Raw genomic sequence first — 21,859 nt, 5'->3', positions numbered from 1 at the left:
ACTTTCATTCACTCATTTATTTTTTCATTCAAATAAATATTAGCTGAGTGTCTACTCAATGCCAGGCACAGGCCCAGGTGATACAACAGTGAACTTCCCTTATGGGCTACATTTGAGTAAGGAATACAGAAAATATACAAGATAAATAAAATAAACAAAATATAAGTTAGAAGATGGTAATTACTATGAGGAAAAGTAAGGCAAGAAGAGAGAGGAGGCATAAGGCAGAGGGATAAGTTTAAATAGGTTGGTCAGAAAACCCCTCAAAGACTTCAAAGAGATGAGGGGTTGGATATGTGGGTATCCATGAGAAGAATATACTAGGAAGGGAGACAAGTGCCAAACCCCAAATCTGAGAGTGTGTCTAGCATGTTCATGGAAAAGCAAGGAGGGCAGCGTGGCTGGGGCGGAACGAGCAAGGAGGAGAACACTAGGAGGTTAGGCCAGATTGGGCAGGGCCCGTCTGGTTTCACTCCGAGGGAGGGAGGGAGGGAGGGAGGTAGCCATTGGAGGGTTTTGAGCAGAAGAGCAGCAGGATCTCAACTGCATTATAACGGAGTCACATTGGCTGCTATTTGAGAAGAGTCTGCAAGGGCAATGGCGGAAGCAGGAAGGCGGTTAGGAGTTTCTAAGAATAATCAAGATAAAATGTGGGCTGACCAGAGTGACAGAGGAGAAAGGGTTGATCAGTGGTTAAATTCTGGATAGGTTTTGCAGGTTGAATCAGTAAGATTTCCCGACAGTTTGGTTATGGTGTGAGAAAAGATGAGAGGGGTCGAGGATGACTACGAAGTTCTTAGCTGAGCAACTAAATGAAGAGTTGGTGTTTACTCAATTGGAGAAGGCTACAGGTTTAGTTTTTGACATGCCAAGTTTGAGCTAAGCAGCTAAGGCATACAAGTAGAGGTCAGGCTGTTGGATATATTAATTCCGGCCTGGAGTTAATGGGGGAGGTCTGGACTAGAAATACATATTTGAGGGGTCAGTAGCATGTACCTGATAATAAAGCTCCAAGACCAGATGAGGTCACTACGGGAGTGGTTATGGATAGAGAAGAGGCCAGAGGACTAAGCCTTAGAGCACTCCAACATTTAGAGATTAGGAAAATGAAACGGAGCAGGCAGTGGAATGCAAGATTAGCTATTCCAAATGTGGCTTATTGCTCAGCTCAGATGAGGACTGAGAACTGGCTACTGCATTTAGCAGAGTGAATCCCATTGGTGACAAGTATGGAGGAATGGTGGGCTGCCTGACTGGAATGGATTCAGGAGCAAATGGTGGGAAGAGGAATGGGAGTTAGTTTTTATGTATTTGCTGTGATATTTCTATGTGGTTGTTAGGTATAAAAAATTGTAGTAGGTATAACGATAACTTTTTATTGATTACCTCTTATAGGCCTTGTACTATACATTTTATACATTAAAAAATTATTCATTACAACAAAGTGTAGTTAACAGATGGGGACACTGATGGTTAAAGAGGTGAATAACTTTCCCAAAGTCCCATGTGTGGCAAGGGGCAGAGCTGGAATTTGGACTCGGGTCTGTTTGATTCCTATCCTTTGCACTTAATCACTGTGCTGCTTTGCCTTTAAATATTACAATGACTACATGAGATTGATTCTTTCCTGAGGTTAAATAGTAAATTGGAACAAGAATACAGAAAGGCTAATGAAGATGCACTCTCCTTCTTGGTCAAGGTATTCTTAATCATGAGGACAGAACTAAACAGGGTTGTTCATCATTTCGGTTGTCAGCTAACTCACAGCAGATCACTCTCCATGAGGGCCCCCTTTTCGATATAAATTGTTTTGATAAGCCAATTTTAACAATCTTGTTAAATTCGAATAACTTCTATTGGAAAGAAATTCAGCTCAGCTCCGTAAGCATTAATAAAATAGGAAAACCATGGTCTGCGTACAAGTCCAGTAAGCCAAGTACAAGGAAAGAGAGTAGGTTTTTAAAGAAAACTTGGTCTTCTATTCTATTTGCATGAAAAGCCAAAGCCATCCTACTTACTCTGCAGTAGAGGAGGGTTTGTGTTAAACTGAGAAGGACAATTCTCCTAATAGATTGTAGGCCCACTCTCCTTCCATATTCTCCACTTTCCTTCCATATTCTCTCTCTCATTAATTAAATTTTAGCTGGTATCTTCACTTACCTTCAGACTCAGCTATTGAATTCCCCAAGACCCCAGCTTGGGCCTGGTGAATAAGACAAAGGTAACATCAAACAAAATTGTGATGGAACTTCATATGGCCAGGAGTCACATAAGATTCTGTTCTGCAAACTTGAGCCTTATAATTCTGTTACGGTGTGGTCCAATACTTAAGGAAGAAAAGAATTAAGATATTAAATGGACTTTCAGTAAGAACTACTGAAGAAAATTTTATCTGCCAGCTTCCTATTTTCTGTGTGTGGCACGATGGAGAAAAATCACTGCAGTTCAATATCACAATCACATATTAGGACAAGAAAACTACAAAGGCAATATAATAGTTTTGCAATCTTATAGATTAGGTAATGTATGAGACATCATTTTGGGAGTTCTAAAGAGTTTAAAAAATTAGTTAGTGTAACCGGGTAAAAAAAATCAAGGGATATCATGGTTATATAATATAATCACACACACATAGTTTTATGGAAACGAAGACTTACAGTAAAAACATTTGCATTGTACAGCACTCTTCATTCTTTTTAAAAAATTGTACATGTACAAGAAAAAAAATTTCAAATACAACCATAGTGTAAATTGTGCAATGTATTCTTGACACATAAACCCTCAATTCTTACCTCAAAAACAACCAGAACTTATAATTTTTATATATCCATCTTTTATAAATTTTATATAAATATATCTATTCACATTTATTACCCATATCTTTAGAATAAAAATAATTGGTTCTCACCAGTAGTTTTCTTTTATCTTTCACATTCTGTGAATTTTGGTATAGTAATTACACTTTATTCTGAAAAATAAATAGCATTAACTTTTTCCTGTAAAAATATTCAAGCAACTGATAAATATTTAAGTTATGCTTTCATCTTTCAAAGTTCACCTACACAATTTACCAAGGCAATCTGCCCAATATTACTAGAGATCAGAATTTTAAGATCAGTATTGACCCAGACAAATTCGTAAATGTTTACTGTTCAATGTTCTTCTGTCCACTATATTTAGTGGGAAATCAAAACACGGTGAGAAGCTGGTGCTGATTAATTTAACACCAGGCCTTTGGTAGAGCCTGCTTTCTTGCTTATATCTAACAGAAGTTGTGTTAGGTGAATCTTGCCTTTGATTCAGAAGCCTTCCTTCTTTATGTAGTCCCTAAATATTGTATGAATCCAGGGAACGTTTCAGTACAAAACTGAAATACACAAGCTGGAGAAGGAGAAGAAAAATGAAGTCCCCTTAGTCTTTGAATATGAAGTTTCAACTTGAGGCACAGAAATACACTGCATTATAGTTTTAAAATTTCATTTCTTCACTGGGTGCTGATACTCTGCTGCCCAACTTACCTGGATGCTCAGAATACACAGATCTGGGCAAAACTTTTGCTGTACTTCTTTGCCAGATGGAGAACATTTGGATTACTCAGGAGCTCTCTTGTGCCTAATGGGTAGCAGCATTCAAATGAAACAGTCTCTTTCTTTTTCTTTTTTTTAAAACAACAATCTAGTCGCTTTTGAAGTCTTTGGAAACCATAAAATTCAGCCTGTTAGAGTTGGAAGAGGGGGGAAAAGAATTCTGAAAAATAAGGATTTGCCATGATTATAAGTTGTCAGTTTTACAATTTAATGTGAGAAAAAGGAAAATGCAACTATTACAACTGGTTAAAATAACAGATTACATTTAAGCATAGCTGAGGTGCTGCAGGAAAATGTGCACAGAGCCCTCTGACATGGGACTTCCTCTCACGCCAGTGTCCCCACCATTCCCCTCCTTCCTAAAACAAGACACCCGCTGACCTCACTTTTTTCTGAGATGGCTATTTTTCAACAAATAAAATTGTTTCTTACTCAAAACTTTTTACTATATAGCTACATAATGAACACTCAACCATCAATGTACATGGAATATACACACAGTAAATCCAAAGAAATTCCCAAAATATACATATAGGCTGTTTGAGACCAGGCAGGCAAAAACAATAGACTAATTGAGTCTTTTTCCTTCTCACTTGATTGTTTTTGGTAGTGGAAAGACATAGGCAAAGCCTGGCTGAACCCCAATCATTCATTCTTTACAGCTCCACTTAAGAATTCACCCTGCACAAAGTGTGCTGGAATAAAGAAGTTTAAATTAACATTAGAAAAATACTATTAAAGGTAGTATTTTAACTGGAGGAAAGTATTTCGTGGATTCTGTAAATCTTAGAGAAAAAGGATAACTGAACAATGAAATGAAATGGAGCCTATCAGATGCATAAGATATAAGACGAGAAAAGATTGTGGATTCAAACAAATGTAAAACAAGAATATAAAGCTACTTAGGATAAACGAAAGAGAAAAAAAACCCATATGGTCACACCTGAACTATGCCTGAATATCTACTTCTTGATGCTTATTTAAATCAAATATCTCACTTTAGTTTGCTAGGGAACTAAGTAACTGGTTGGCTTCTGCTTTGCTCAGAACCAGAAGTGTACAGCGGTTGGGGCAAAGCTCATTAGCACCATTTCCTTTCTTTCACAGAGCACAGTTCATTGCTTTTCACTCCCAAAGAAGGAAAAAAAAAATGGATTTGTGAGGGTTTTTTCCCCCTTCTTATCCCTAGATAAGTTTAAGCTTTAATCCTTATTCATTCAATGAGTACAGCATTTCCTTTTCATTTCAAAGCATTGTATCGATGCTGATGAGAATAGGACCAAAATAAAAAAAGATATTAGTTATGCTGAGAAATGTTTATTGTAAGTACTGCAAGAACACTGAACCAACAGCCAGCATATACCGAAGTTGTTTGCTGCTGTTCAGAAGATATTGTATAAAGCACAGCTACTAGAAAAGAAAGGAATAGGGTATATGGTTATAGCCTTTGAGGATAAAGGAAGAATTTTCTATGTACAATAAATTAAGGACCTTCCAAAGGAAGTAAAAATTAAGACATACAAATATGTATATACTTCATACACACAAACAAGTGAAGCAAATAAAAAGAACTCCCTAAAACCTAATTAGAAAATAATACAAAAACCCTATCATGATATCTAGGTGCTCTATTCCTCTAAAAGAGAGATAAGCTATATGCTATGTCTGTGACAGCAAAGACAATTGTTCAGAGGACCTGGTCACTTTAAAGAAAAAAAAATTCTTAAAATAATTACATCAGCATATGGACTCTGGAAATTTTCTTCTACCGTAATAAGGTCAGATGGACATTTCCTGTTTCACATTTCTAGTACACGTTGTCTTTTAGACAATAATAGTGTGAAACAATAGTTTGGCATGAGTTCAATGCACACTAAGAAATGCCCTGGCCCTTGAAGACTGGGATGAGTCAGCCTCAAGTGGCAAAGATCTCAATGACGACAAAAAGGCAGAGATGGTGTCTGGGGAGTGGTAGCCACAGAGAACAAGATTCAAGAAGCAGACATGTCCCTGACCTCGATCTTTGATGTTTCTTGACCATTGAAGAGCTCTTATGTTTAATGTTTACATTTACACAGACAGCATTTATGCTTGTGTCTGAACAGATTGGCACTTTTATTTGTTTGCAAAGCAAAATTGCAATATAGAAAAAGAATGAATTGTCAGTTCCTCTTAGATTGATAACCAGAACTGGCTATTGCTTCCACTACTACACAGCTTCTCCTGCCCTGAAAGTCAGTTCAGAGAAGTATGAGGGCTGCCTTGCCACTCGTTAAATCTTGCAATCTATTGGGACACTTTACCCTAGCCCTGGACTTCAGAGTTACTTCAACTCTCCTCCTTTTTTACTCCAAGGGATAAAACACCTCCTGGTTTTTTTTCTTGCTAAATTAATAAGGTTTTATTTACTTGAAAATTATGTAAATAGTGCATGATATCTTTTAAAATTCTAAAACGATATAAAAAATACAGGGAAAAAGTAAAAGCCACCTCTAATTCTACCATCCAGAAATAAGCATTGTTTTAATCTTTTATTGAAAGCCTTCTAGATATCTCTATATATACACATGCATATTCCTGCACACAAAGACAATTTTACATAAAGTGGGCATGCTATAAAGGAGTTTAGTAATCTTCTGTTTTCACTTAATACTAGGTCATGGGCATCTTTCTATTTCAATATACAGAAAGCTATTAATACAATGACTGTATAATACTGAGGGAATATATCATAATTTATTTAGCAAATCTTCCATTGAAATTATTATTTCTTTCAACTTTGATTGTTATTAGCAGCACTGATTGAATACTTTGTACATATATATGTATATATCTATTAGTTTATGTGATCTTCTTCACTAATTTAATAATGAAGATTGTGCTTTTATTTCCATTTTTAAAATCTTTGGTGAGTGTAACATTTTGTAGGCCATTTATATTTTTTGATAAATTGCTATGTCCATTTTTCTATTGGAATGTTTTTTTCTTGTCAATCCATAAGAGCTCTTACTATATTAGGGATACCAGTCTTCCCATCTTTCATATCATTCTTACATCACAAATTTTTTTCCAGTTTGTCTTTGCTTTTTAAACTTAATTTTATGATGTTTTTGCTGAAACAAAACCTTTAAGTTTTTGCATAGAAAAATTTATCAATAATTTCTTTTTTTGGTTTGGGAATACTGATTTAATCTCCTAACATTCTTAATATCTCCAACCTAAATCAGATCCTTTATCATCTTTCACCCAGATATTTTTCACATCTAGATTAGTCTCCCTGCTCCCCATCTCTGCCTCCTGGAATCTGCACTCCATGTGGCTGTCAGAATGTTTAATTCAAAATGAAAATCTAACCAGGTCATTTTGCTTGAGACTGTCCAGTGCTGTGTGTTCCAACTTGGATATTCACACAGACAGGACTATATGTGGCTCTTCATATAAAACAAAATAAAATAAAATAAAAACTAAATACAGCAAATGTTCCTGGAGCATTACTTATTTGTAAAGATTCTTGAAGAAAGAAAGCATATTATTTTATTTTTAAGAAAATCACAGATATATTATGACACAGGATGCAAAATTCAATAAATGTTTAAAATATACTAGCAAACCTCAAAGAAATATCCAATTTAGGTGGAAATGTTCAAAAGGCAATGGGTGTGGAGGATGCAGTTTAAACACCTTAACATGTGCAACAGGAAGTGCCATGCATTCAACAAATCCATTGCCTTTTTTCCCCTCCCAATCACATAGGTTTCCTAGCTTCTCTTGAAGTTAGATGTGACTACATGATTGAATCCTGGCCCATGGAACGTGGAAGAAACTTGAGGAATCATATAATGTATTGTTCAAACTGAGACATTGTTAAGAGCGAAAGAGGACACTATGGATTGTTGGGCTGGAAATTCAGGCATACGCTGGGCCGTCTCACTGTGGGAGAAATGAAGTGTGCCACCCCGGATGGACTCAGGACTAACTCCTCTTTCTTTTCTCCAGTCTGTGGGCAGATGCAGAGGGTCTGGAAGAAGCCTCAATGCTCTAGGTAGAGCCACAGGCTGGAAGGCTTGGGCTAAACTGTCAGGGAGTGTGAACTCCACCTCTGTTATTTCAAACCAATTGTTCATTACCACAGTTCTTACCCTGACTGGTGCAACACGACATGAGACTTCCCACACTGGGGCCCCTCCCTAGCTCTCCAGCCTCCCCTTTCATCACTCTTCAGCTTGAACTTGAGCTCTAGCAAACTGAACTGCTCACATATTTTAAACAATGGCTATCTGTGTGTCAATTTCTCCCATTAGCCAAAAAGCACCTTGATGGCAAAAACTTAATAATCTTTGTAGCACTTGCTACCTGGCATGTAATAGATTTCATAAATATCTGTTGAATGAAGAAATATCTAGCCAAGTGAGAAGTAAATCTTTCAACAGTGGCTATTTCACTTTATGCCCAGAACTGAAAATACCAGAACTATATATCACATGGAAGATCTTATATCTGCAGACATACATTCAAATTCAAGCTTTTGGAAAAATGAGCTACACATTTTAGTAGTCCTAAAACATCATGAATGTAAAAAGATTCTTCCCCTTTGCCTTTAGTGTTTCTTTATTGTCACCTCCTTCCCACCCCGTTTACAAACACACACACATTCGCTCACCTCCTGAGGGAATATTTGACTTAATTAACGATAGAAGAATAAGTTGGAAGAAAAAGGAAGAATTAAGATTTTAAGTTCAGATCCTAATGCTGGACAATAATCCCGACACGAGGTGCGTTGGCTCAGCAGCAGGATTTACCTCTCCCGCTTCCCAAGACGATTAAGAGTTGATGTATAATTGCCAACGATGCACACTAGAGCATGTTATCTACTCAAGAAAGGGGCTTTGCCTGCATGATTTTCATTAACATTAATGGTAGTTAAGCTGCACACACACAGTATAATGTCCTCTTTGCTCTAAGAAAAAGAGGGGCTTTCATCACCTAGATTATGAAATATTGATTAATTCATGTATGCTCAGACATCCATCTAAAAATGGAATCATTCAATCTGTCACTCCTTCCCCCTCATCCACGTAGAAAAACATAATGGCAGTCCTGAGAAGAACAAAAGGAGTGACGAGGGGGTGGGAACAAGGGAGGAGGGTAAGAATAGAGAAAGAAAAAGGCTGCAAATGAAATATGTCAAACTATGCCTACAGACAGACATACCACACCCACACACAATCACACACACAGCATCCACTAGACTAATTAATGCAGCCTTGCTTTCATGCCAGATATTAGGGAAACATTAATTAGAGAGAAATCTCGTTAATCCATTTCTCAGTTCATTAATTATGCATCAATGCCAAATTTTTGTTGGCCTGCCGTAAGATAATTCTGTTCCAATAAAGATCCAATGCTGTGCATTCTACAACAGTTACAGAGTTTTCCTGACTCTTTCGGATGATATTTGGGATCTGCTCCATTCCTGTGTGGTTTATATTTGTGTTTCCTACTAAGTATTCTGTGATTAGGGAATGTCCTTTAAGCTGACTACAATTGCTTCTTAGCTAATACTTCATCCCTATCTGCCACAGACACATTAAGAATTTTATTTAGCTAAAAAAAAAAAAAAAAAAGCAGCATAACATTGTAAATGTACTTAATGCCACTGAATTGTGCACTTAAATATGGTCAAAATGATAAATTTCATGTGATGTATATTTACCACAATACAAAAAGAAAAAAATATCTTAAAAAAGCAAATGACCATATCTATAATACAAACTTTTAGAAAAGTTAAATTACATGGTGACCATACAAGTGAAAAACGAGTGTGAAAGTTCTGAGTCTCAAAGGACCTCAGAATGTCTTTCCTTTCTTGCAGAGAAAATATTATGAGATGAACCTCAGAGCCCAGACAATCGCCCATGTGCTGTTTACAAAAGGATTTGGGAAAAGCAAGGATGTGTGAATGGCCTCATCCACAAACATTAACTGAGCATCCAGAAGGGTCTTAGCGCTGTACTAGTTAGTTTGAAGCTAGCTATGCTTAATTACCTCCACCCTCCTACCATATTATTCCTTATGTTCCTGGCTCATTTCTTTATCGCTGACTTGATGTCGCAGCTCCCTCTGACCCAACTACAAGCAAGGGTTGACAGATTTACCAGAGTTTTTGAGTAGTAAGCACATGAAAATTAGGGGCTGCTTCCACTGGCGGATGGGTTCCCCTTTCGTCCATGGAATAAGTTTCACTTTTGAGAAGTCCTTCAGTTCCACAAAGTGCCTCATACGTAATGCCTGCTGCATGTCACACTTTCATTGGGGACACAGTAAATGTCAGCTGACTCAGGTACCTTTTCCCCACCTTTGCGTCAAGAGTGTCAGCATTGAATGTCATCAAAATGCTATCTTCACTGTGCAAATGGATTGAAACTGCAGTTGGAAACGTAATTTTTCACTCAGGACCACACAACTAAAATTATTTTCAATTTGTTGTTGTGTGACATTGATTTTAGGCAAAACTCTGATCACTAGACCAGAATCTTTCAAAATGAAATTTGAAGTAAATAAAAATAGAAAAAAAGATACAGTAAAGGCTTTGTTAATAAATATTTTATTTTTTGTCTAATTTTTCACCATGTAAATATTATTAATTTAGGTCTTTATTTAAATAAAAATAAACCATTTATACACCAAAGAAAGCTATACACTGTTAAATTCCTTTAGTCACTTTTCCTTATGTTTTCTTATTTTAAATTCTTAATTTATCTAGATTTATGTAGTGAGCAGGCTGAATCACTTAAATTCTCTTTTTCACTGTATCTCCAATTATGTCCATATTTATTCAATCCCCCCCTCTCCAGGGAGGGGGTGTGGGGGATTAGTCCAACCTGCAAGAGATCAAGAAAGAAGACAGGAGTGCTTCTTGCTGAATATACATAATGTCAGAACGAGAAGAAATATATACACAACTATATAATGTGTGGAGTGAGAGGAAAACATTAAAGGTTATGGAAAGGTAAAAACCTCTCAAGTGTCCAAATGCTCATCAAAACATGGAGGACTTAAGGTGGCTATAGAGATCCCTGCTGGAAAACCAAGTCTCAGAGAACAAAATGCAGTGGCAGGTCCAAATAGGTAGGCTGCATTTTTGCATATTTCTTAGCATCAGGTCCTGTGAGCAGACTCACATTATCTTGTGACAAGATCAAGAGGGCTGGGACAGGTGACGTTCAAATACTCTCAACATGGCACAACTAATATTTGCGTACCATTTTAAAGTTTCACATATTAGCATCTCAACAGAGCATCGAATCAACCCTATGAGGCAGATGTTAATAACATCCACATTTAACAGATGTAACAAATGAGGGTAGGACAGAAGAATGTGACAGCACTGAAGAAACAGCATCTGGGGCTCGGCTTCCACTCACCTGGTCGCCGAGAAGCAGCCAGATCTCTCTCTCAGTGCCCGGCCACCTCTCCAGTTGAGAAGCCAGTCCGTGGGCAGGCTGTCTGCTGGCCACCTACTAACTGGTTTGTGAGAAAAGCAGCAGAGACAGGAACTGCAGTCCGGCTGAGAGAAGCATCGGATCTGGGAGGTCTTGGTGAAGCTTTTGAGATCTCAGATTCTCACTTAAGAGGACCTAAAAGAAAGGACGTGAGACATGCTGGTCAAGTGTGAGACCTCATTAAGTTGCCCACCGATAGATCTCCGAATTATTTTTTGATAAAAGACTACTGAGTGATTTGGGACTATAACTCAGAAGCAATTCAAAGAGTTTATGCAAATTTTTATTAAAAAAACAAAAAGCCCTTATTTCAGTACCATCTATTTATATATATATATGAATAAGATTTTCCAGGAGATATATCTATAAAAGTAAAAGCTAGCGACTGTATTAATGCTGAACCTATCTCATTCCATTGTAAGTAATAACTATTCATGTATAGATAAACAAAGTAGCTGCAAAACCGAAGTCCCAAAAGGAAAAGAATAGCAGAATTTTTTTAAAAATTGAAAAGCCCAATTTACCTCGTATTTATCTCATTAAGAGATGCATTTGTTGTGAAAGTACATTTAATTTTTTTTTTTATTTCGGCATATTGTGGGGGTACAGATTTTAAGGTTTCAATAAATGCCCATTTCTCCCCCTCCCCCCAAAAGTCTGAGTCTCCATCATGACCATCCCCAGATGGTACACATAGTACATTTAATTTTTAAGTTTTATACTTGTCAAATATTATAACTCTTTTGTCATTTAGACCAATTATATAACAATAATAGTAATTGTAATAGTGAGTCATTTCAGAAGAAGTTTGGGCCTCAGGATTAAAGAAAATTTCAAAAATTTTAAATTTTCATTTATATAAAATAAATATTTTTATTGAAGTGGGACATGATAGGGTCATCAATTTTTTTCAAGCATAAACAAACATATATTACATTAAAATAAAATTCCATAGTGAAGTGGAACAGAAAAATAAGTTTAAGGGGGAAAATGATGTAAATGAGTATTAAAGAAAGCCTAATAAAAAAGAAAAATTTACTTTTCAAGTGGATGGTGGAGGGTGTTCAATTGCTATAATATTTAGATTACATAAATTACTATTTTAAAAGTGACATAAAAGTTTTATTTTTAAGTAGAATATTTACAGCACGAGAGGAATTATGTCCTGTGCAACTATTTGAACTCACAATAAAAGTTTTCAGCTGTAACGATGTATAAGGAGGACACACACAATTTTTCAAAATTCTATTAGGCGTTACAGGAGCAGGAAAGTTTAAAGGCCACTATGCTACAGGAACACATCCCTATCTCTAGTATTTGTGTAAGAAATTCAGATATTTGTTCAACTATCTCTAAAATCTGCTGCAGGAAGCAGAAGACAATAGCTTGAGAGTACAAAAATCATGGCAATTCATCATTAAGGCAAATGTGACCAACAGCAATACTCATATCTCAGTCAAAATCTCCACGGTTGTCTGTGAGAATCTTCTGCTGCTACATCTTAAAACCTACTGGCCAACTCATCATGCATATCAGGCAAGAAATATGAATGTGGGAAACCAATGTAAAATAATCACACAATTTTATGTGATTTGTAGTGATAAGCCACAGTATAACTTTCCAGCATAAAGGAACACACATGCATTGAATCACATAATTCTTGTCCCCCGACATAACTCACCTGGCCGATCTGTGGGATTATATCACAGTTTTCCAGGAGTTTGTCCTTAATGACTACTTAGGAAGTTACTTACCCTGATGGAATGTCACAGACCTAAATAAAAAAGACTTGCCATTGTACACAGGAACAACAACACATCAAATAGGAAATGACAGTCTCTCTGTGTATTTCAATTTACGCTTGGAGCAGATTGACAATAAACCAGCAAAGTTAAAATTCAATTGAATTTTCATGAAAATTCATGGGGGGGAAGTAGTAAAAACAACTTTGCTGGGACCACTAGAACATGGAGTTCTGTTACAGAAGTCCTCAGAAAAAGTTTTACAATCTAAACACAGTGGAACTCCCTAGTGTAAAACCCTGTAAGCGAAATTATGGGAAAAGTCAATGTTGTATCAGCACCGAACAATCGCCCTGCATCAGAATGAAAAGAAGGAAATGTTGTTCTGGATAGCTTGCCAAGGCCAAAGAAAAGTAGAACAGTTGCTGAAGACGAATTGGTTGTGAGTAATAAACCAAAAGGATGTATTCTAATTTGTGTTTGCCACTTAAATTTTGAAAGAGGTAATTATCTTCAAACTCAGGGTAAATATCACAGCATTAAAGAAAAATAGAGAGAGGGAAAAAGAGGGAGGGAGGGAAAAGGGCTTAACGGGTAACTGAGAAATGCATTTTAATTTTTAGGCTTTTCTCAGTCAATACAGCTTATCACCCATTATGGGCACATGGATGCTATTTGCTCTTTTTAATATTTAATGTGAAAGATCAGAGTAAGTGTAAAAACAGTAGATCTGGGTACCCCCATAGTAAATAAGTGATTAACAATGTATCTCTTACATAGTCTTTAGTAACCCACTTTAATCTTTGCTTTAACAACTTGACTGCTCTCATATTTGTTGTCGATTGGATACCATTGCAAGGGTTTTTACGTAAAATTACTTGACAATTTAGTATAAAGCAGTAGTTTCCAACCATTGTGAGTATAATAATTTTAAGCTTATTATTACAAAAAATTTCAAAAAACACAAAGATAGAGCCTATAATAAATCTCCATGTATCCATCATCCAGCTTTAACAATTATCAACCCATGATCCATCTTATTTCATATGTGCTCTCCCTACTCTTCCCACTCCAAATTATTCTGTAGCAAATCTAAGCTATGAGATGATTTATTTCTGTTATTATAAAATATTTTCAGCCCCTCCTCATCACATTACAGTGGTTGCCTTTTTAATAATACTTGATTAAGAAAATCCACATGAGCATATGAATTAGTGCCCTCTCTCCCCATGTCTTTGCTGTGACTTTGTGCCACCCTCCCCAGCCCAAGGGTCTGTAGCCCATGGGCGAGGAACCCCTGGTGGAATGAAAATAGCTGCTAACATCGCTTAGAAATATGCTTATTTAATAGCACCTTTACAGAAACTCACAACACAAATATTGCTTCTATTGCTTTATTCCTCAGGAAAATATATCTGTCATTATAAGTTTACAAGAAGATTGGAAAAGCTAGTATTAGAATCTCCACAGAACTTTTTTCTCTTTATTCACCAAATGGAGGGTTTTTCTGCTAAAATAGGATAAAGAGCTAACACAGGCCACCGCGTTCTAAAAGTTCGTACTCCCTAACAGCTCTTTAGAGGGCTTTACGACACTGACGTTACCTATGAAAAAAAAGTCCAGATCTTTGTGTGCTAGAAATCTTTGTACAATACAGCTTGAGAGCTGGCATGCTTGTTGGCAGGCCCTCCAAGGAGCTCAGGAACAAATGAGTAAAGACTGTGTTCACACACTTGGAAATGACAATTCCACACCAGAGCCACAGGGCTGAGAAAAATCCTTGTCTTGGTACATCCTGTACATTTCCTTTATATAGAAGACTAATATTTAATGTTATTAAGCCAGGACTTCTCTTGCGTATGAAATTCACTTTAGTAGAAAGAAAGAAGAATAAAAGACTTCTCTTTTCTTGGTATGAGACAGGTCATTTCTTTAGTATTCTTGGCAAGGGGCACCAAAAATAATTCTTTTCTGATTTCTGCTCAGTGCACACATATAACACTGATTAATGCTAATAGGATTCAGACATTTGAAAAAGTATACTCAATCTCTGGATTATAAATATCATTCAGAAAGTTTGTGATTAGAATTTATTGGTATGCATTTAATCCAGGTCAATTTAAACTCTTAAACTTTTATGTTTAAATGGACAGAATTATCTCCATTAAATCATATTTGACACTGTAGCTATGTAAAGAGAAAAATTATAACAGTGTTATATTTATATTTTATCAGAGAAAAAGCAATCATCTCTAAATGAAATTTTCTTTCTCTGCTTTCATGGAATATCCTGTTTTGTAATTATATCTGAAAAAAGATGTCATCATTTGAAGATTCCAGTTTTGGCTTTATTTTTCCAAATATGTCCATTATGGGGCCAAGCAAACAGAATACATAAGATAATGCAACCTTTCTCACATAAAACAGTGTTTTTCTAAGCCATAGTTCAAACATGAAATAAGACAATCTAGTTTTCCACCAGGGAAATTATTATCTGCTTCATATGTACCGTATTAATTAGATTAGGCCCAAATCCTAGTAGTTTGCATAATTGTATTTAATTTGCCAGAAGGGGTCAAATTGTAGCATTGGAACTCTACTAAGAAATAATGCTGTTTAGTCAACAAAAGCATATCACATTCTAAAGAAAGTGAAAAGCATTTGTAATTTTAGAATAATAAAATGTACACTTCTCTTCAGAGGCCCAAATTTAATAGTAAAAACCCCAGAAATGCACCTGGTTAAATATTTATAATCATGAAATATGGTTAACCATTAGTAAGAATCTCATTTATTTCACCCCCTTCCAGTTTAGTGTTATTTCCTTAAGTGTACTTTCTGGTCATTTAGCTAAACTGTCATTGAAATATAAAATTTCAGACACTGAACTTTTGTCCATTACTTCTTTCTTATTGTACTTTCTGGTCTTGGGGTTGATATGTTTTCTCCATATCGAATAAATTTTTTCACTCCTTTTCTCTACCTCTCAGAATAGTGTACTCTATTAACAAACTTGCTATATAAAGAAATCAACTCATTTATAATGAAGCAAAAAGGATCATCAAAATTGTACAAAAAGGAAAAAACCTGGTGTACAAGAATCTCAAGGTGTTTTGATGAAACAGCATTTTTCCAGAGTCCATTGGAGCTACTTTCCTCTTAGGCAAAAAGTGTCCAAGCAAACTTTGTAATGTTCAGTGACTTTGGCCTACTGCAAGTCATTTGGGTATTCTTCTAGCCACCCTGAAAATCAATCTGGTGGCAAAGTTCTAGGTCCACACTGGAATTCTGGATTTCAGTAAGTTTGGCCCAGTTCTAGGTTAGTTCTTGGCCAGCCTCCCCCCTTTCTGAAGCAGTGATAGCCACACATGCATTATCACAAGAATTACACAGGATACCTTTGGTAAAATGCAAATTTCCAGAAAACCAACCCAGAATAATTGAATTGGAATCTCAGAGGGCAGAGTTAGGATAGGGGTATGGGTGGGGAGTAAAGTGAACTTAGAAATCATTATTTTTTAAAAAAATTCCCCAGAGGATTTTTTAAGAATAGCTTTATTGTGATATTATTCATATACTATAAAATTTGCCCGTTTAATTGTACCATTCAATAATTTTTAGTATATTCACAGACATGGGCCACCATCAGCACTGTCTATTTTAGAACATTTTTATGCCCTCAAAGGAAATCCTATCTTCTATTACTTTGCTGACCCCCTCCTCCCCCATGTCTAAGCGACCACTTTTGTCTCTATAGATTTCCCTATTCTGAACCTCATATGAACGGGATAATGCATTATGTTGTCTTTTATTGACTGCCTTCTTTCACTTAGCATAAGGTTTTCAAGGTCCACCCAAGTTGTAGCATGTTAGTACCATACTTCATTCTTTTTGATGGCCAAATAATATTCCATTATATTAATATACCACATTTTGTTTATTCTTCCATCTGTTAAAGGGCATTGGGGTTCCCAGAGGATTTAGATCATTAGCCATTTCTGCTAACTATTGATAGAGCAGGACCAAGTGTTGATGTCAGGGAAGTTCCCTGCTCTCTGAGGTCTTAATAGTGCAGGAGGGGTGGAGAGTGTGGCTGGCAAGGTGGGGCTTGGGTGCAATTCTGGTTCTGAACTTCTTGGCCACATGACTGGGGCAGGGTCTTTAATTCTCTCTACCTCCATTTCCTCCATTTGTAAAATGAGGAATAATGATCTCTACTTCATAGATTTGTTGTGAGGACACATGAGACAATCTGAGTAAAGTACCTAAAATAATTGTCTGGCACACAGCTGTTTTATACATGAAAACTATTATTCCTATTCTTATTTCCCTTGACAAATTAAGCCAAAACAACCACTTAAATATAGAGTTATAGAAACTGGATAGATTATTTCCATATAGAAAATAAATTATTATAAAATATATAAAATAATTCTTTCCAAGTTATAAGAGAGCTGAAGGACAGACTGGAAAGTGTAATTACTTCATTTGTTTTTGAAGTAATTTATTGATTTTTGTCAAATCAATAAATGGAAGTCCACTCTTTCACTTTGGAAAAAAAAAATTGCCTCAAGTTAAGATTATAAATAGATTTTCTTGTTTTATTGCATTTTCAAAGTCTACATATTCTGTATACTCTGTGAATCTTCTGAAGTTTCTAACCATGTAGATGTGTGTATGTATTATGTGTACACACACATACACTCACACATAATTATAATTAATACTTATTAAGCCTTTGATATGTGCCAGGTGATACAATTTATATGCATTAATATATGTCTTCCAACAACCTTACATGGTCAGCTAGGTAACTGAAGCATAGTACAGTTAAGAACCTCGCTCTGAGTCATATAGCAAGTGAGTAGGAGAATGCAAGTTCTTAACCAGGATACTCAGAATGGTTTGTCTTCTACGTTTGTTTATAAGATAGTGGGAAAAAAATTGTTCGTAAGCTACAGAATGATGTTTCTACAGCTTGAAGAAGCTTTTAGTGGTCACTGGTGAAATCCTTTTAATTTATAAATGAAAAAATGAAAAATAAGACATTGAAGTGGCTAGCCTAGCATGGTTGGTTCTAGTCTCCTGTCTTCCAACCTTGTCTCTTTTCACCATACCACCTGTCTAGGCACCGAGTTTGCATTTTTCTTTTTAAAGGCAATGCAGTTTGAGAATGCCAAAAATGTTCAAGGTATTTATGCTATTTCCTCCGCCGTAAGAGTTCTTACTGCATTCTCGTACTGGAAAACCCCTACCCATTCTTAACATTAACATCAAATGTCAGCTCTTCTGTGGAAATTACTTTCCTTTTATAAAGTTCAGTACTGGCTTCTTTTTTATTGTTGCTGTTCCCGAAGTATGTTGCACACCGTACGCTATTGCGCTTTGAACATTGTTGAAAGACCAAACCCAAGCAAAGCCGCACTGTGAAGCGCATTGGGTCTCAAACTGAGCTCTGTAGTGGCCCTTCACTGACCCAGGGGTGGAGGAAGCTAGGGCAGAGGGCTTCAGAGCAGTTCTGCTTTTATCTGTTGGGTTTATTTTCATTTGAATTTTTATCTATTTAGCTTATTGTCATTTCAATAATAAGTTTCTTGAATGGGAAGAAAAATTTTGAAAACCACTGGTATTACAGAGGGAGCATGACCCTTGGAGAGAGGCTGGAGTCTAAATCCCAGTTGTCCCACTGCTGTCCCAGATGCAAGGGGCAAACAAAATGTGTACGACAGCACAGTGCCTGGCGCATCAAGGCTCAATAAATTAATTCCCTTCGCTAGTTATGACATTTATTTTTTTATTTCCCTGCTATAGTTTGAAGGGTGTTTATACCCTTTCTACTAGATAAAAATAGGCACCCAATTCGTGTTCACTGCATGGAAGCAAATGCAAAGGGATACCAGGAAGGAATAGCGAGGGTCAGTTTTGAAATGAGAGGTGGATAAGAAAGAGCCTTGAATGCTTTGCTAAAATTTTAAACTGAAGGTTTTGAATGGTAGACATATGACAATATTTATATTTTAGTAAACAGATAATCCTAGATTCTGAACAGAAGGTGCTGGGGTACAGTTTGGCTTAGTGGTGAAGAGTGTACAATCTGAGTGTATATCATAGCCCCATCACTTGTTAGCTATTTGACTGTGGGCAAGTTACTTAACCTATTTTCTCTCATGTGTAAAATTGGTTTGATAATAGCACTTCCACAGATTGAATGAGTTAATATACATAAGGCACTTAGAACAATATCTGGTACATAGTAAGCAGCAATACGTGTTATGGTAATGGCAATGAAAAGGTTTATTATTATGATGATCACATGCTCCCTTGAAGTATGTAAAAGAGAGGTTGTGGAATCATTTGGCGTATGTAACGGAGGCTTCAGAATCATCTGAGATTCTTTTATAAACTTAACAGAAGCTTGAATTGAAAAGCACCACCACCATGAAGCGCTGTTACTGACGGAAGTGTGTTGGATTCCTCATGTATGTTTGGACAAGTGAAAAGTTGAGAATTTCCACAGTCCTGATCATATAAAGGATGGGTTGTAGTGGGGAGACACTGGATGCAGAGAGATGAGTTAGCTTACTGCAACGGACCGGGAACTTAAATCAATAGTTCAGACCCCAGTAAAAAAAAATGACCACCAGAGAAGTCTGAGTTAGAAATATCTGGATTAAACCAGATCCTCAGTGGAGTCCTAAAAGTAACATTGAGGCCATAGATAGGACATATGACTAGCCTGTTCTAGTGTTTGGATTCTCCAGAAAGGCTAGATACTTCTGGATAACTGCTCCGGAATGCTTAGTTCTATTCGAACATTTAGGGCAGGCTCTCTGGTCCTCCCGTTCAACATACAGCTGTGTCTTCTCTCGCAGCGCGAGCACCGTCTCTGAGACACCATGGTGAAAGTGAAGGCCTGAATAAATGGCTTTGGCCGGACTGAGTGCCTGGTCACCAGGGCTGCTTATAACTTTGGCAAAGTGGATATTGTTGCCATCAATGACTCCTTCATTGACCTCAACTACATGGTCTACATGTTCCAGTATGATTCCACCCATGGCAAGTTCCATGGCATGGTCAAGGCAGAGAACAGGAAGCTTGTCATCAATGACCATCCCATAACCATTTTCCAGGAGCCAGATCCCACCAAAATCAAATGGGTTGAGGTGGGCATTGATTACGTTGTGGAGTCCACTGGCATCTTCACCACCTTGGAGAAGGCTGGGGCTCACCTGGATGGGGGTGCCAAGAAGGTCATCATCTTTGCCCCCTCCGCTGATGCCCCCATGTTTGTGACGGGCGTGAATCATGAGAAGTACCAAAACAACTTCACCATCATCAGCAATGCCTCCTGTACCACCAACTGCTTAGCCCCCCTGGCCAAGGTCATCCACGACAACTTTGGCATCATGGAGGGACTCATGACCACAGTCCATGCAGTCACCACCACCCAGAAGACCATGGATGGCCCCTCTGGGAAGATGTGGCGTGATGGCGGTGGGGCTCTCCAGAACATTGTCCCTGCATCCCCACTGCCAACATGTTGGTGGTGGACCTGACCTGCCCTCTGGAGAAGGTGGCCAAGTATGATGACATTAAGAAGGTGGTGAAGCACGTGGCGGAGGGCCCCCTCAGGGGCATCCTGGGCTCCACTGAGCACCAGATTGTCTCCTCCAACTTCAACAGTGACACCCACTCTTCCACCTTTGATGTTGGGGCTGGCATCGCCCTCAACAACCACTTTGTAAAGCTCATTGCCTGGTATGACAATTAATTTGGCTACAGAAACAGGGTGGTGGGCCTCATGGCCCACATGGCCACCAATGAGTAAGACCACCAGCCCCAGCCAGAGCACAGAGGGAGAGAGAGGTCCTCAGTTGCTGGGGTGTCTCTGCCTACTCAGTCCCCCCTCCTTACTGAGAATCTCCCCTCCTCATGACACAGTTTCCATGCCAAAGCCCTTGAAGAATGGAAGGGGCCCAGGGAGCCCCACCTTGTCATGCACCATCAATAAAGTTCCCTGTACTCGGCCAATGAAATAAATAAATAAACATTTAGGGCAATTTGTAAAATCCAGATATTAGACCATCAGATCATCAACAGGAAGCTCTTGATGTTGGTTGGCATAATGCCCTTATTACAAGAGGCCAACAGACCTTCTAACAGCAGAAAACACTGCCAGTGTGCCATGCTTTATGATGGATGTCTTCTACAATCGGCTTTAGTTGTGCTATAAACCAGTAAGCATGCCTATTCAAGAGCTATAAACCACCTACAGGGGAAATGTCTGGGAAAGATTTTGCTGGAAAAAAAAAATGTGTTAAGTATAGTTCTCTCTTAGAGCATTATTCTCTCCCCCTTCCACTCATGTGCTTCCTCACATGTGGTAGATGAAATAACGGCCCCCAAAGATGCCCATGTCCTAATCTCCAGAACTTGTGAATATGTCACCTTACATAGCAAAAGACAATTTACATATGTGATTAAAGTTATGAACCTTGGGATTGGTAGATTATCCATTCAGATTGTCCCAGTAACCCAGGTGGGCCCAATCAAACCACAAGACTCTTTAAAAGCAGAGAACTTCTTCCTGCTGTGGTTAGAAACAGATGCAACAAAGACTCAACCCACCATTGCTGGCTTTTAAGACAAAGGAAGAGGACTGTGAGCCAAGGAATACAGTGGCTTTTAAAAGCCAGAAATGGCCCTCAGTTCATAGCCAGGAAAAAAATGAGGGCCTCAGTCCTTCAACCATGTGGTACTGAACTCTGTCAATACCTGAATGAGCAAGGAAGTGATTTCTCCCCTAGAATCAACAGAAAGGAATGCAGCCCTGCTGACACTTTAATTTTAGCCTGGTAAGACACAGACTGGACTGCCGGCCTACAGAACTGTAAAATAAGAAATCTGGGGTGGGCACGGTGACTTGTGCCTGTTAGCCTGGCACTCTGGGAGGCCAAGGTGGGAGGATCACTTGAGAATGTTAGGTAGCTAGTGAGGGACTCCAGCCCTCTTGGGCACAAAGGCAAGT

At 37.7% G+C, this 21,859-nt stretch overlaps 1 pseudogene; it reads left to right on the top strand.

The window, feature by feature from the left end:
• The first annotated feature begins 19,727 nt into the window (after positions 1-19,727).
• LOC105862233 (glyceraldehyde-3-phosphate dehydrogenase pseudogene) lies at positions 19,728-20,659 on the top strand (annotated as a pseudogene).
• Positions 20,660-21,859: the final 1,200 nt, after the last annotated feature.

This window comes from Microcebus murinus, chromosome 2 (genome assembly GCF_040939455.1).
Source record: "Microcebus murinus isolate Inina chromosome 2, M.murinus_Inina_mat1.0, whole genome shotgun sequence".
NCBI classification, from domain to species: Eukaryota; Metazoa; Chordata; class Mammalia; order Primates; family Cheirogaleidae; genus Microcebus; species Microcebus murinus.
Note: the sequence above shows the minus strand (reverse complement) of the source record. Positions and strands in the feature narration are given on the sequence as shown.